The 14,723-nt window shown below is 44.5% G+C and overlaps 1 non-coding gene across 1 annotated transcript; it reads left to right on the forward strand.

The window, feature by feature from the left end:
• Positions 1-7,913: 7,913 nt before the first annotated feature.
• On the forward strand, positions 7,914-7,986 carry Trnat-agu (transfer RNA threonine (anticodon AGU)). The gene has a single exon. It is a non-coding gene; the product is annotated as a tRNA-Thr (tRNA).
• The last annotated feature ends 6,737 nt before the right edge of the window (positions 7,987-14,723 follow it).

Genomic DNA, 14,723 nt, shown 5'->3' on the forward strand with positions numbered 1-14,723 from the left:
ATGTGCCTCCTATTTTGCCTAACTTGCAACCGTAAGGGCTCTAAGCACCAAGTTTCGGAACTAATGTCTTTTTTAGATACCATGACCCTTATTCCGGGTTGTTTACACAAATACATATAAATACCATCAATTAAATATTTTTTTTACATTCGGATAGCACTCTCCCAATTGCAATTTTGTTATTTTTACTAGACTACTAGAAAAGCTCTTATTTGTGCGGTTGATGAAGTGCGATATTGTTTAATTAACTCAAATCGATTGGTATAACCGACCCTTCGCTCAAATATTTCCAAAGTTACCTGCTTAATAGAGAACAAGTCGTATGTGTAAATTGTTACTCTCGGCCTAAGCTAACAAATATTAGTGTCCCGCAGGGGTCAATCCTTGGCCCATTCTTAATTCTAATTTTCAGTAATGATCTCCCGCTTTGTCGTAATTATTCTAACAGCGTAATTCACGCTGATGACACAAGAATGTTTATGTCAGATACGTTCCTTGCTTCATTATATATAAACGTGAAGCGGATGCATCTAATTTAGTGTGATGGTGCAGCAATAACTTGATCAGCAATAATGCTGCCAAATCAAACTTCGTGGTCTGAAAGTCACATAAAGGACGGTTGCCGGATATTCCTGGTTTTAGTCTACTGTTTCCGTGCGACAGTGTGACATTTATTGGCGTAGACATTGACAGCAACTTGAAATTCAATGACCATATCTTATTAATTGCAAAAAACCGCTTACGGTGTTAGAGTGCTCTATAAAGTTCCTTGCTTTTTTAGTGACCGCATGCTTATCTTACTTTACTACGCATTCTTACACTTTCACATAGCACACGCTATATCATCTTGGATAAATACATTTGAAACTCATTTATGCCCAGTGAAACATATTCTGAATCAAGCTCTTCGAATTATAACACCTAGCCACTTCCAATCAAACGCAGTTTCTTTGCTTCGTGCTGATAATATCTTTTCTCTTTCAGAACATAAGTATTCCCATGGCCTATAGTTTAAAATTTTATTAAGGAAACCTCCCTCTTCAGTTAATTAGTACTAACCTATGTCCTCGTGGTAACTCCACTCGGTTTTCTTCAAACATGAACCATTTATTCCCGGAGGTAACAACTAACTACGGAAAGATTTCAACTAACTTTGCGGGTTCACACTTTTGGATTACGCTACCGCTAACTATTAAAACATTCCGTACCGTCTATACATTGAAAAATAATTTGCGGGTGCTCTTATTCAAACTGACTAATTTGACTTGGTTGTACAATGTTGAGTTTTCTTTCTTACTGTTTCTTACTGGTTTCCTATATTACTGGTTTCTTACTGGTTTCTGGTTTCTTACCGGTTTTTTACTGGTTTCGTATGTGTTTCTTACTGGTGATGTTCATCATATACACCGTAATGTAGCTTACCTTTATTAGTTTGTTTGTTTTTTCCATGCATTGATAATATGTTTCTTGCTTACTATGCTCTTGTACATATACTGTAATTTAGCTTGCTTGTGTTATGTTGCGTTTTGTTCATTGATTTATTTCTGCTTACAACATGTGTTTCCGTCTGTTTAATAGATAACACGAGTTCCCCCCTTCAGTCTCTTACTCTTTGACCTCGTTCTGAAATCTGCTATTGTACACACTCTTGTTGTAACAAAACAAGAAATAAATTGAAATTCAAATTTCAATGGTACTATAACATCAATTCCTCGGAATATCTATAGAATGAGGCATAAACCAGAGGCGATGCAATAAAATAAACATTTCCTCCTATTACCAACATACATTACAGCGATATTCAATAAAAGGAGCATTCATTACTAGTACTGATCTTCACAGCATATCTTAAAATCTGCAAATTCTGTAAACATGAACTGGACCCTTAATTCTGTACGTTTCTGAAAGTCAGACTTGTCTAAACTCAATTCTTTAGGAACTCACGAAAGTAATATTGTTTCATCTGAGAACTCAGTCTCATCTCATTCCTACTGACGAACACTCCTTGGTAATGCAGTAACATCGTTTTTATAGGGTGTTCTACAACAATTGCCAGGACTTTAAAATAGTGCGTGAAAATTACTAAAAATATATTTGTCACCCAAACATTAGTCAGAACGGCAAACGTTTGAATTACTATAAAAATTACAGCATAGTAAACGTCGAAGTGAAGCTTTCTCAATCGATCTGCGCTACCTGAGCTGCATATGCTTCTATACAAATCTAAAGCACACCTAACTGAGAAAAGGACTCTTGCGAACTACGTTTTGCGCTCAATATTTTTGTTTAGCCAACGGTTCTTTTTAGGTTTAACTGCTCATGTAAACGACTTTTCAGCAGGCGGATGAAAACCTTTTTGTGACGCAAAAGCGAGAGGTATATTTTGAGAGTTCAGCGAATATAAAAAGTCGTTCTCAAAACTAAATTTTGGGTTTAATCTTGTGCAATAAAGCGACACAACCAAACCCGGTGCCCACAGTGCGAAAGCTGTTGACTCATACACATAAACAACGCACAATTGGCTTTGTTCGGGGTGGGCATTGCTGTTTGGATGTCCCAGCACCTTGAAAAAGAAAAGCTTCCGTTTTGAACAACCCGTAAGATTTCACTGTGTGCTGCAGTTAAGTAGAGCAAAAAGTCATGATCCAGGTTATACATGTTATATATATCCCAAAATATGAAACTGCATTCCTCCTGCCAACAACAACTCCTGCGAATAACGCGTTTACTTCTGTTGAGTGTGACTGTCCAATTGTAAATTGATAGCTAAATTCAAAACGAGGCCTCTAAATTATATAGGAGAAGAAGCACCTGTACACAATTTCCTTTTCTCTGGAAGTTTTCTTTAACGACTTCGCAAAGTCAAGCTTATATCCCTCCGCAAGGACCGAGATCGCAGCAGTCATTCTACCGAATCTCAAGCTACTTTCTACACCCCGAGCCTTTTAAAAATGGTGTAGAAATGCAGTACAAAGACATCGTCCTCCTTACTACGTAGCCAAAAAATCATGCACTCTTGTTTTCAAACGATGACGATGGTTGAGCAGGAAGCTTTCTCATGGCAGATTTCATAACTGTCATCCGAGTTTGGAGATTGACTGGCAGACGGTTTGAGCTTTTGAACTTTGGGCCACCGAGGTTTCACTTTGACTCGCCTGCAGTTTGATCTTTTTATTTTCGCAAACAAAGCTTCAGCTTCAGTAGTGGGTAGATGTCGGATTTTAAGACTTTTCTGTCTAATTGTGCACGTCAAGGCACCTTTTTCGAAATACACACTGCTGCGACAGTGTCAGAACAGCGCAATCTGCCACGCCTCGGCTGCGTACGCCTGGTTCTCAGGTTCGGTTAGGCCGAGAAGCGTTTTTCCCTTGAGGCGCTCTACTTGCGTATTCATTTGCAAACAATGTGAAGCTAGCGTCTTCCTAGAGCAGTACCTTTCTGCTGCAATTCATTATGCATGGCTATTATCAAAGCATAGAAAAAAAGGTATTATTCTGGATAACACTTTCTCGGCCCGCAGTGACTTAACCGGAAGCAGCAGCTCCTCGATATCCCGGTACTGCGATGGAGGGGGACCACGGACGCTCATCAGTTGCTGATAAAAACGATGGTATGACTAAACATCATTCTTGCATTCGCGCTGTCGCGCACCCTGTGATCATAACGGGAATCGCAACTAGTGCTGCATCGGTCTACTCTTCTGCCTTTTTTTGTTCGGCTGCTCGAGTGCGCAGTCGGTGGGAAACAGCTGCTGCCAAAGCGATGCCGTGATTCTCCATAGTGTACTGCTTAAAGCCGCGGATTTTACTTACTACGACATGTTGGCTGTTCTAGATAAGTGAAGTCGCTGGTGTTTGAAACACAACAGCGGTTGTGCGAAGCAAACTCACCGGTAGTGCAAGTTTACCTGTTACTGTATTGTTTATAACTTCCTGTCGAGTATTGGGGCCCTAAAAAGTTTTTTTATTATTTTTTGTTACCTTCAACGTCCTTGGATATCTTACGTAATCCTTGGTGTCATTCACATTGGTGTAACATCTTTTAAAAAAGTTGCGCTGGTTAATCTTTACTGAAACGAAACCAAAGACCACAGTTCCTCGTACACTCCGCACAAGGCGCAAACGGCCAGTGGTTTGTTAATTAAATGGCTCGCCTTGGTGCCTTAGGAGCCAAGTTGTCGCGCTGCTCAGCCGAAGCGTGCGCTTTGATTCGGGGAATTACGACCCTTTTTCTTATGCAAGCAAAGCTCTAAAATTAGGAGGGGCCGACATTTCCCTAGAGCCTGCAGGTTTGAATACGATATAAATAATATGTAGACTTTTACTACACGTAACATGCGGATCCAGGTGTAGCTGAAGGGCATTAAACCTCCAAAGTTTTTATTTTGTTTGTCAAATCACTATGTGTAGATTCATCGTATCGTGAAGTTCGAAATAAAAGCAGGCAATACACAGACACAAAACGTGCAAATACACTAACCAGCTTGCACCGTTCACAGCAATTGTCGGTAATCGTAAAAACTCTGCCTGTGCGTTTAAAACGGCTGAAATCATCAGCAGCACGGGAAAGGCAAACGTGATAAAAAATTACTGCCATGTATATTTCAGCCTTTTCAACACATCTATTTCTGTTTCCACGCCTAATGTAGTTAAATTACTGCTGTCGTAGAGGTATGACACATTTGTTCCTTAACCTCAAAATAAGTCTTACTTCATAATTGAGTGCTGCATTAGTACAAAAACCATCATGAAAAAAAAACGCAATGGAGGTCGACATATTCCTTCTGGGAATTCTATTGACACGTACCCCAACCTGTGCTCCGCTTCTCATCTCTCCATTATACCGTGTTTTTTATTCAATTGAGGCTATGTGGCACCACCTCAAGAAATCAAGCGAATTCTACAGTCTGGACAAAATTGCGCTAAGTAACGAAAACTCCAAAAAGTGTGCAAGAGTTTACAACAGGAGTCACCAAATTTAACGCCCTCCTCGTTCTTCCTCCCTTTTTTCGCTATCTCCAGGTGTCCGAAATCACAGAAAACACAGTTTGATTTCGATATTGCAGCGCATAACGAATTTATTTCATCACTCTTTCAAAATATGGGCCTTCTTTTTGGCCGAAAACGAAACCGACTGCTGTGCACTGAAACGGCTACACAGCAGGCTTCAAAGACATTTCAAGAGCTTCTTCAGGAGCGCGAATACATTAGGAAAACGGTCTTACAAATCACCACTATGTTTTGGGGATAACACAGCTTCGCGGAGAGCGAACTTCGAATGAGGCGTGCGGCAAACCTCGCTTGTTCGTGTGACCAAACATCGTGATTATGAGACTGACACGCATGACTGTGCGGTGTAAAAGAGGGACCAATCCCTATTTTACCCCGCAACGAGGAAGCGACTGCAACTGGCTTTGGTGGTAGCGCTGGAACAGCTGGTTGCAGTTTCCCGGGGCACGGTGGCCTAGGAATTGTCTCGTAGTAAAGAACCAGGCAAGCGTGATGGGTTTTTAGATATCAGCGTTTGCTTGAACTCATTTCAGGCATGAACTGCATGTTAGATACGTTGACCCCCAAAGACAAGACTCTACCGTCAAAGGCTGAGAGAAGTGACCATCAAGGTCTCCATTTGCTGCAACGTCCAGTGCTCAAGCAAGGGAAGAGGAAGAAGCAGTGCCTGCACTTCATAAGCCCGAAACATGACGACGATGGTATCCAAGGGAGATTGAGCTCAGTTCATTGAACACAGTGGCTGTGCGCACCAAGCTGACGGCAGTCGATGTCGATGCTGCTGTAGCCTCTCCGAAGACATTCTACATCTTCCCGGCCACGGACGATGTGGGTCCTCTGCTTCGAAAGGGTGGGGCTGTTGTGCGGGCAGCCAGGCAACGAGTCTCTGCGTAGTCGGTGTATACAGTCTTACTACCCGACCGCACAAAACAAGGGGCGTATTGCTCGCACAAAGCTTTCAACACTCATGTAGGAGCCCCATTTGAGACAACAGGATCTTGTATTGACACCGTAGATAGTCACGAAGTGAGCGCGGTTCTCTGAAAATGCAGTCTTAACGAAATGAGATCCTGCAGCTGCTGTACTCTGCATATTCCAAATTCCAATAGCCGTTGCCGACATAGTGCTCCTTTCTTCAGTTGTGAGAGTGTGGACGTATGAATAAATACTCGTTACTACTTGTTTTATTCGCAGCAGACAGCTTAATTCTTTTATGTCTCCGGGATTACAGGTCGATATCCTAAGGGTAAATGTAGATGGAATCGCCTCCTCCATCGTTTTCTGTGGCTGCACGTGAGAACGCGTAGGTTCAAGGAGCAAGGGTGGCGAGAAGACCCATGCACGTGCTTCTCACCATGACAGGGACTGCCGCAGCTACTGCGCTCCAATTCTTCTGGTTAGTATGTAATCCACGTGTCTTCCTAGGCTCAAGTGCCCCGTATCTGCCAGCTTAACGAACCAACCCAGTCTTCCCACTTTTACTTCGGAGTTGTCGGACAGGTGCCTGTCCTGCTTCCTAGGAAGAGTGCGTTCGTATCTTGTATCTACGAAACGTGTCTTGTACTTTGCGTCTTCTGACATGATCTTTCGTCGAAGCTTCTACTGGATCTTTCCTGACAGTAGCTTCTAATTTCCATAACTGTTTAAAGTCGAAAGTTAATTCAGAAAGGCTTGCCTGTAGAGCCACGACCAACTTTCACTGGACTTTTTCAGTGGAGTTTGAACACGTTTCTGAAAGATCCAGCCAGTCGTGTTTCAGTGGCTTTCATGCTGTGTCCAACTGTTTTTTTTTTTCTTGTCCCGATTTCCCAGTTGAAGTCAGAACCAATACAAATCGGCATGCCCTCGTCATATTTTCAGCTCCACAGTACGGTTGTCCTATCGATAGGAAGAGATCTAAAGCTTCCATGATCCCCTCGTAGGGAGCAGCAAACACCTATTTACAGATAGGCATTCCCTCCTATGCTTCCACGGTGAGTGTCCTTTATACTGTAGGGTAATGCAGGTACTCGAACGATTCTTCAGTTTTCATTTTTTATCTTTCCGTGCGAATATGCTTTGGGTGAGAACCTGCTTTCTGATCAACGCGCATCCTGGCTTTCCGGAAACTTCAATAAGGATGAAGTTTCGCAGACTACCTCCGTATAAAAGAACTCTCCACCTTTCAGCACTACTGGAACCAGAAGCCTGGGTGATCAGTATCTGAGGAGCACAGCACAGTCCGCTATTCCGGAGGGGAGTTGCACAGAGGCGGAAGTAACTGGTACCTTTCGGAGACTTTATTGGTCTTCCTTCCGCAGTGAAGTAACGTGCCGTCGTTTACAACTCGGGCAAACAATCTTCCCCCTATATGGTCCTGCGGTGTGTCCGCAGTCAGACAACTGAAAGAGCGCCCGCACTTTCTGAGGAGAGACTTCTTAGCATAGCCCCGCCGGTAGCCCCACCGGTAGCGTAGTGGTTATCGCACCAAACCGGTATTGTGGAGGTCGTGGGTTCGGATCCCACCGGGCGGGCATTTTTTGACCACTTTCTTTCTGACTCAAAAAATTCTTCATCTGTTTCAATGACCCACCACAACCTCCCCTTTGCTTTCCGAGGTTTTCTTGACTGCCAAACCTTATTTTCTGTCGTATTTTCACCGAGCCCCTCCTTTCCGATTTCTGATTCGCTACATGCTTAGCGAGGGCCTCTGTTCTGGCAGTCTTGGTGCCAAGGGTAGCTCAAGAGGTCTGAACGCTGGTAGACCACTCTCGACATGTCGTAGACGCTCGAGGCACGGCCCGGAGGTTGAAAAGAAGGTCCCCTTCACCCCGAGTAGTCTGAGTGGCGCTGGCTACCACCCCCAAGTGCAGAAAACAAAAATACCTTAATATAACTACCCGAGAAAGTGCTGGGGAAATAGTGCCGCCGGTAGCGTAGTGGTTATCGCACCAGACCAGTATTCTGGAGGTCGTGGGTTTGGATCCCACCCGGCGGGCATTTTTTCACCACTTTCTTTCTGACTCAAAAAATTCGTCATCTGTTTCTATGACCCACCACAACTTCCCCTTTGCTTTCCAACGTTTTCTTGACTGCCAAACCTTAATTTCCCTCTTATTTTCACCGAGCCCCTCATTTCCCATTTCTGATTTGCTATATACATATATATATATATATATATATATATATATATATATATATATATATATATATATATATATATATATATATATATATATATATATATATATATATATAAGTCATCTGAAAAAAGCAAGTTCTCTTCTTGCAACGTCAGTAAACTTCATTTCTTCCGTCCTCATGTGTCTCTGTATTTAGTTAACTTTCTATATATAGAAATCAGGAGGGTGAACGAGGGCCTCGATGAATTTATACAGAAATAAGGGCTTGAAACCAAACTTCTATCGGCACAATGGGCTATGGAAAGCCGAATGCTAGGGGTCACGTTCAGGAATAGTAAAACAGTCGCATAGACTAGGGAACAGACCAAGGTGGAGGACATTCTAGTTCAAATTAGGCGAAGGAAATCGGCATGGGCTACTCATGTAGTGCGAATCAGGGACAACGGGTGCACAATCCGTTTGACAGAGTGGCTGCCAATACACGGCAAACGAACGAGAGGTAGGCGAGAACTCTTGGCGAGATGAGCTACGAAAATTTGGGAGGAACACATGCACTCAGCTAGCACTCGATAGGCGGGGCACGAAATCTTTGGGATATGCTTTCGTCCTGCAGTGCGCACAAACAGGGCCATGATATATATATATATATATATATATATATATATATATATATATATATATATATATATATAGGAAATGAGGGGCTCGTTGGAAATAACACAGAAAAAACAGTTGGCAGTAAAGAAAACCTCGGAAAGCCAAGAGGAGGATGTGGTTGGTCATTGAGTTTGAAAAGAAAGGCAGGAAGGGGGGAAAAATGCCCGCCAGGTGGGATCCGAACCCACGACTTTCAGAATACCGGTCTGGTGTGATAACCACTACGGTACCGGCGCGGCGATTTTCCCCTCTACTTTCTGGGGTATTTGTGTTTAGGTATTTTTGTTTCCTGTGCATGGGAGTGGTAGCCTGCGCCACTAGGACTACTCTGGGTGAAGGAGACCTTCTTTTTAACCCCCGGGGAAGACTCGAGTGTCTACGACATGTCGAGAGTGGTCGACCAGCGTTGAACCATCTTAAGCTTCCTATGGCACCAAGACTGCCAGAACAGAGGCCCTCGCTATGCATGCAGCGAATCAGAATAGGCAATGAGGGGCTCGTTGAAAATAAGACAGAAATAAGAGTTGTCAGTCAAGACAACCTCGGAAAGCAAAGGGTAGGACGTCGTAGGTCATTGAAACAGATAAAGAATTTGGAAAGAAAGAAAGAAAGTGGAGAAAAAATGCCCGCGAGGTGGGATCCGAACCCACTACCTCCGGAATACCGGTCTGGTGCGATAACCACTGCGCTACCGGTGGGGCGATTGTCTCTTCCATGAGGTATTTGTGTTGAGGTGTTTTTTTTCCTCTGCTTGGGGGTTGTAGCCAGCGCCACTTTGACTACTCGGGGTGAAGGGGACCTTCTTTTTAACCCCCGGGCGTGACTTGAGTGTCTACGACATGTCGAGAGTGGTCGACCAGCGTTGAACACTCTTACGCTTCCTAAGACACCAAGACTGCCAGAACAGAGGCCCTCGCTATGCATGTAGCGAATCAGAATAGGCAATGAGGGGCTCGTTGAAAATAAGACAGAAATAAGAGTTGTCAGTCAAGAAAACCTCGGAAAGCAAAGGGTAGGACGTCGTAGGTCATTGAAACAGATAAAGAATTTGGAAAGAAAGAAAGAAAGTGGAGAAAAAATGCCCGCGAGGTGGGATCCGAACCCACTACCTCCGGAATACCGGTCTGGTGCGATAACCACTGCGCTACCGGTGGGGCGATTGTCTCTTCCATGAGGTATTTGTGTTGAGGTGTTTTTTTTCCTCTGCTTGGGGGTTGTAGCCAGCGCCACTTTGACTACTCGGGGTGAAGGGGACCTTCTTTTTAACCCCCGGGCGTGACTTGAGTGTCTACGACATGTCGAGAGTGGTCGACCAGCGTTGAACCCTCTTACGCTTCCTAAGGCACCAAGACTGCCAGAACAGAGGCCCTCGCTATGCATGTAGCGAATCAGAATAGGCAATGAGGGGCTCGTTGAAAATAAGACAGAAATAAGAGTTGTCAGTCAAGAAAACCTCGGAAAGCAAAGGGTAGGATGTCGTACGTCATTGAAACAGATAAAGAATTTGGAAAGAAAGAAAGAAAGTGGAGAAAAATTGCCCGCGAGGTGGGATCCGAACCCACGACCTCCGGAATACCGTATGGTGCGATAACCACTGCGCTACCAGTGGGGCGATTTTCCCTTCCACTTTCTGGGGTATTTGTGTTTAGGTATTTTTGTTTCCTGTGCTTGGGGGCGGTAGCCAGCGCCACTTTGACTACTCGGGGTGAAGGGGACCTTCTTTTTAAGCCCCGGGCGTGACTAGAGTCTACGACATGTCGAGAGTGGTCGACCAGCGTTGAACCCTCTTAAGCTTCCTATGGCACCAAGACTGCCAGAACAGAGGCCCTCGCTATGCATGTAGCGAATCAGAATAGGCAATGAGGGGCTCGTTGAAAATAAGACAGAAATAATAGTTGTCAGTCAAGAAAACCTCGGAAAGCAAAGGGTAGGAGGTCGTAGGTCATTGAAACAGATAAAGAATTTGGAAAGAAAGAAAGAAAGTGGAGAAAAATTGCCCGCGAGGTGGGATCCGAACCCACGACCTCCGGAATACCGTATGGTGCGATAACCACTGCGCTACCAGTGGGGCGATTTTCCCTTCCACTTTCTGGGGTATTTGTGTTTAGGTATTTTTGTTTCCTGTGCTTGGGGGCGGTAGCCAGCGCCACTTTGACTACTCGGGGTGAAGGGGACCTTCTTTTTAAGCCCCGGGCGTGACTCGAGTGTCTACGACATGTCGAGAGTGGTCGACCAGCGTTGAACCCTCTTACGCTTCCTAAGGCACCAAGACCGCCAGAACAGAGGCCCTCGCTATGCATGTAGCGAATCAGAATAGGCAATGAGGGGCTCGTTGAAAATAAGACAGAAATAAGAGTTGTCAGTCAAGAAAACCTCGGAAAGCAAAGGGTAGGATGTCGTAGGTCATTGAAACAGATAAAGAATTTGGAAAGAAAGAAAGAAAGTGGAGAAAAATTGCCCGCGAGGTGGGATCCGAACCCACGACCTCCGGAATACCGTATGGTGCGATAACCACTGCGCTACCAGTGGGGCGATTTTCCCTTACACTTTCTGGGGTATTTGTGTTTAGGTATTTTTGTTTCCTGTGCTTGGGGGCGGTAGCCAGTGCCACTTTGACTACTCGGGGTGAAGGGGACCTTCTTTTTAAGCCCCGGGCGTGACTCGAGTGTCTACGACATGTCGAGAGTGGTCGACCAGCGTTGAACCCTCTTAAGCTTCCTATGGCACCAAGACTGCCAGAACAGAGGCCCTCGCTATGCATGTAGCGAATCAGAATAGGCAATGAGGGGCTCGTTGAAAATAAGACAGAAATAATAGTTGTCAGTCAAGAAAACCTCGGAAAGCAAAGGGTAGGATGTCGTACGTCATTGAAACAGAGAAAGGATTTGGAAAGAAAGAAAGAAAGTGGAGAAAAAATGCCCGTGTGGTGGGATCCGAACCCACGACCTCCGGAATACCGGTATGGTGCGATAACCACTGCGCCACCGGTGGGGCGATTTTCCCTTCCACTTTCTGGGGTATTTGGGTTTAGGTTTTTTTGTTTCCTGTGCTTGGGGGCGGTAGCCAGCGACACTTTGACTACTCGGGGTGAAGGGGACCTTCTTTTTAACCCCAGGGCGTGACTCGAGTGTCTACGACATGTCGAGAGTGGTCGACCAGCGTTGAACCCTCTTAAGCTTCCTATGGCACCAAGACCGCCAGAACAGAGGCCCTCGCTATGCATGTAGCGAATCAGAATAGGCAATGAGGGGCTCGTTGAAAATAAGACAGAAATAAGGGTTGTCAGTCAAGAAAACCTCGGAAAGCAAAGGGGAGGATGTCGTAGGTCATTGAAACAGATAAAGAATTGGGAAAGAAAGAAAGAAAGTGGAGAAAAAAATGCCCGCCATGTGGGATCCGAACCCACGACCTCCAGAATACCGGTCTAGTGCGATAACCACTGCGCTACCGCCGGGGCGATTTTACCTTCCGTTTTATGAGGTATTTATGTTTAGGTATTTTTGTTTCCTGTGCTTGGGGGTGGTAGCCAACGCCACCCGGACTACTCGGGGTGAAGGGGACCTTCTTTCTAATCCCCGGGCCGTGACTCGAGTGTTTACGACATGTAGAGAGTGGTCGACCAGCGTTGAACCCTCTTAATATAACCCTATATATATTGTTGTGCAATCAAAGACGAATAATACGACAGCGGCGTGTAGTGTCACGCGCGAGCACCTGCGACGACGACGAAGGTGGGTGGGACACGCTGCCCGACATGTGTTTTCCCAAATTGCTCATCTTCTTCACCATTATCACCGCGCTGCAGCTTCGACCGGGGGGTAATGTCACGGGACATGTACGTGGACAATACCCCACATCGCCCGTGAAGACGACGATGAAGAAAGTGCTGGTGGACCCTGCGTTACTCTTTAATGGCCGCCATGTATATACTGTACATAGATCCTTCTACCGTTTAATACACCGCTTCATCTTCAACCATGGTTCGAGTCATTTGCTCTGCTGCCACGTTACAATATATATATATATATATATATATATATATATATATATATATATATATATATATATATATATACAAGAGAAGAAAAACTTCGAACAAGGTAAAAGCACGATTGTGGCCTACGTTTCAGCAAAGAGAACTTGCTTTCCTCAGGGCCCTGAGGAAAGCAAGTTCTCTTTGCTGAAACGTAGGCCACAATCGTGCTTTTACCTTGTTCGAAGTTTTTCTTCTCTTGTGTTCTCTACCATCTTCAAAGTTCTACTACTCCCTATATATATATATATATATATATATATATATATATATATCATGTCACAGCCCTCTTGACATTTCACATGGCTATGCACTGGATCACCTGGGGTCCATCCATCGTACATTTCATCTATGGGTACGTGCCGCATCAGTGGGTCGCGCAAGGCAAGCCGAAGCGAAGACGAAGAGGTCGCGCAGAGGCAGACTGGCTCGAGCTACGCTGGCATCCTCGGCTTCGGACTATACGCCTTGTTCTTTGAGAATAGATCGCTTTTAAGCACAGAGTGTAAATAGTCCGCATCTGCCTCGTAACATCTTTTTGGTGGAGGTGAGGGAGGTATATATATATGTGTGTGTGTGTGTGTGTGTGTGTGTGTATTTATTTATTATTTATTTATTTAAAGTACTTTACAGGCCTGGCAGGGCATTGAGTAAGGGGAGTACATAAGAAAAGTGCGAAATTAACAAGATTAAGCGAAATTAACAAAGCTTAAATTGGCACGAGAGCCATCCCCGGTAAATTCTTTCGGTGAGAACTGTGGTTATCCCTTGGGAAAATAAATTTCTTTTACCATGCTGCTGCCGGTCTTCCCAGCTTTACGCCACGAATATCACCGCAAACGGTATGTACGCTAAAAGTACGATGCGAAAAGTGGCACTTGATGTTTGAACATATTCTTTCGCATAGGGTTTCTTTGGCGGGGGTTCCCGCTGGCCACTCTGCTGATCGCGACAGTAGCCAGAATGAATATCCCTGCAGATGAGACACCGAACCGATACTGCGAGAGAAATTTGTGATACAGGCCTGTATTTGTTCTTCTTGTTATACTAGTGCTAAGAGACGCGTCGTAAGCCAATTGGAATGGACGCCGCCTAGTGTTTGTTTCTGATTTTTTTTTAATTTATAGAACAGTCCGCGCCGAGTGGTTTTGCGCGTTTATTTTTTCTCAATCTACGCTTTGAAACGAAACGCGCTGAATATTTTCATTTTATTCTTCCTGATGTACACGTGCTATGAAATGCGTGGAATGCCATGGACCGCCTTAGAAAAGTATCAGCAGTTTTCGATACTTTTGTGGGACGATTTCCAGGTGGGTGTGCGTTCGGTGGACCCAGGCTGTGTGTGTGCTTTTGCCAAATTACCAGAGTAAAAATTTTGAATTAATTCTTTTATAAGCACACCGTCGATACCAGAGAAAGTGTGTATTTGACCCGCGTAGAATCCGCAAAGACTGAGCGCAAACGAGTGAAACAAAGGCTGTATAACAACGACGGCAGGCAGAGCAAGCCCATATACAGCCGAGAAATGAGCTTTCCAGCAGCGCAACCCACGGCTATGGCATTGAAAAAACTAAAAAAATGCCGAACACAGGCACAGGCAATCGCGATGCAGAGACAGGTCGCTAACTATAAAGCCCGTCGAGGTCTTTTAAAATTCGAGTAATTGTCAAAAAAGGTCGCAATTGTGCTGCCACTTACCACCCGCATTACAAAAGAAACGCAACGCGGCTGTTGCAATAAGAACACCAACGATCCACAGAAAAAAAGGAGCATAAAGAATTTCAATGACATCATCATTTTTCCCAGAAAAGAAAAAGTTTTCCCCCCTGCATAGAACAATGATTAAGTAAGACCTGGCGCTTATTTTCTCGCGCAGGTTGGTTGATCAATTATTTTGCGGGA

This window comes from Haemaphysalis longicornis, unplaced genomic scaffold (assembly GCF_048455015.1).
Source record: "Haemaphysalis longicornis isolate Haplotype H1 unplaced genomic scaffold, Haemaphysalis longicornis Haplotype H1 scaffold_14, whole genome shotgun sequence".
NCBI lineage: Eukaryota > Metazoa > Arthropoda > Arachnida > Ixodida > Ixodidae > Haemaphysalis > Haemaphysalis longicornis.